Raw genomic sequence first — 2500 nt, 5'->3', positions numbered from 1 at the left:
CCTTTATTTTGGCAGTTACAGGTTGCAAATAGAAGGGAAGGCCGCAATTGGTCCAGCATGCATGTCAAATATACAGATTGTTGCATTGTGGCCATAGACATACAGTCCATAGAAGTGTTTTGGAATCTCTTACCCTGCCAATTTGACTATTAAACTCACTTGCAATGGTTGCCAGACCTAACTTGAATTGGAACGGTATCTATGAATTATATTTCTATGGTTGGTTGCGAGAAAACGTCTTAATGTCTTAATCCGGCCCTGAGTGTGTGTGTGTGTGAGAGTTCTCACCAGGTGCATGGCAGAGGAGCGAGGGGGTGGGGCTCAATCAGCAGCTGGGATGGAGTCTGACCACATGCCTGGATCTGGGTCTCCATCAACTAGGGGGCAGAGAGAGGGGGGAGAAGGAGGGGGGAGAGAGAGAGAGGGGGTAGAGAGATAGAGGTAAAAGCAAAATCAGTAATATTACATTAGGTTACTGTAATTAAATAAACAGATTATATTTCTACGGCTGGAATATTACAATATAACACTACAAAAAAGGACGGGTTAAAAAACAACTCAATGTTGGTTACCACTGGTTAAATATTGGACAGAACCGGGTTATTAAGTAACCCAGTAACCACTGGTTAAATATTGGACAGAACACATTATGTTATGTTATGTTGACCCAGCCAGTTGGGTTGTGAATAACCCAATATTTCGGGTTGTTTGGATGATCCAAACATGGGTTAATGTAACCATCAGTTGGGTATGTTTTACTGCCCTGCTGGGTTGTTCTAGCAGCTGGGTCTTTTGAATATATTCCTTAGCTTATTTTCAGGAGGCGTGTCTTATCAGGGGCGTGTCTTATTAGAGGTGTGGCTTATTAGAGGCTTGGCTTTCAGCAAGATAATACATTTCATTCCTGTTCATTATGTTAAGATTACAAAATGCAAATTCAAATTTCAATATATATATATATTTTTTTTACACTTTCTTCTATACTATTAATATTATTGATCACACTTTATAATGATCTCACGACCAATACATTGTTATTTGACATGTTGTTATACATAATGTTGTGTTATCATAGTAATTCACTTCTCGAGACCGCTGCCCTGTGACGGTTGTCAGGGCGAGTCGTGGCGACAGCCAGGTGACCTACCTGCCGCTGTGCGGAGTCAGTGATGGTATCCAAGGTGACGGAACCCTCATAGGACAGGAAGTGGAAGACGTTAAGAGCTCGTACAGCCTCGGGTCCTCGCTGCTTATAACCAAATATCAGATCTATCCACTGGTGCAGCTGGCATGACACAAACTCACTCTCTAACGCCTAGAGAGAGAGGGAGGAGAGAGGGAAGGAAGGAGGAAGAGAGGGAAGGAAGGAAGGAGGAAGGGAAAGAGGAGTGAAGAGAGGGAAGGAAGGAGGAAGGAAGGAGGGAGAGAGGGAAGGAGGAAGGAAGAGAGGGAAGGAAGGAGGAAGGGAGAGAGGAGGGAGAGAGGAATGAAGAGAGGGAAGGAAGGAGGAAGGAGGGAGAGAGGGAAGGAGGAAGGAAGAGAGGGAAGGAAGGAGGAAGGGAAAGAGGAGGGAGAGAGGAAGGAAGAGAGGGAAGGAAGGAGGAAGGGAGTGAGGGAAGGAGAGAGAGGGAAGGAAGGAGGGATGGGAGAGAGGGGAGGAAGGAAAGGAAGGAAGGAAGGAAGGAGGGAAGGAGGAAGGGTAGGAAGGAGGGAAGGAAGGAGGAAGGGAGCGAGGGAAGGGAGAGAGGGAAGGAAGGAGGGATGGGAGAGAGGGGAGGAAGGAAGGAAGGAAGCAATGAAGGAGGGAGGGAGGGAAAGAGAAAGGTTATGCTCTAGTCCTGTAGCTGTAGGGCAGTAAGCCTTCTCCAGTGGTGTTGTAGGGGGGTGTATTCATTAAGAAATTAAAACAAGACGGACAAGTTCAGTTAATACCTCCTATTTCAACCCTTTTTCTTCCATTTGCCTGATAAATGTGGACGACCGGCTCGATGTAGCAATGTTTCAAATGGTGTTTTTGTTTTACCTTGGATAAAAGTAGAGACTCAGAGCTATTACAGCCTATATTATACACTACAGTTGAGGAACAAAAAGTAATTCTGCATTGAAAGTTGATGAACTTCTAACCCCACTTTTGAGAAAATGGTCCTTGAATATTTTGGTACACCTACTGGAGAGCTCTTCTTTGTCTACACCCCCATTCAGCATCATTCACACCGTCTAAAGCTTTAGCCCCACCCATCTCTTTAAGGATTCACATGTGAGGCCATATGTTAAACAACCAAAGATTTCAAGACTAAAGGCTGGTTTATACTACGGGTGTGTTTAATTTGGAGTGCCAGAGTGTGTTCAGAGTGTGTTCAGAGTGCGCTCTGGGCGTTCGTAAAGTCAGAGCGTTTCGGTCTCGGAGCGTAGGGTTGATCTGAGCGTTCTGTCCTAACAACAGTAGTCAAGCACCTACGTTAACTAGCTTGCTAGGTATGTTCAGACACAAATGAGAGAA

At 45.0% G+C, this 2500-nt stretch overlaps 1 pseudogene; it reads right to left on the bottom strand.

Moving 5' to 3' along the window:
* LOC112237923 overlaps positions 1-2500 on the bottom strand; it is a 294281-nt pseudogene that overhangs the window by 18544 nt on the left and 273237 nt on the right.

The sequence above is a fragment of the Oncorhynchus tshawytscha genome, linkage group LG30, assembly GCF_018296145.1.
Source record: "Oncorhynchus tshawytscha isolate Ot180627B linkage group LG30, Otsh_v2.0, whole genome shotgun sequence".
In the NCBI taxonomy this organism is placed as follows: domain Eukaryota; kingdom Metazoa; phylum Chordata; class Actinopteri; order Salmoniformes; family Salmonidae; genus Oncorhynchus; species Oncorhynchus tshawytscha.
The sequence above is the reverse complement of the archived record's forward strand: the minus strand, read 5'-3'. Positions and strand labels throughout refer to the sequence as shown.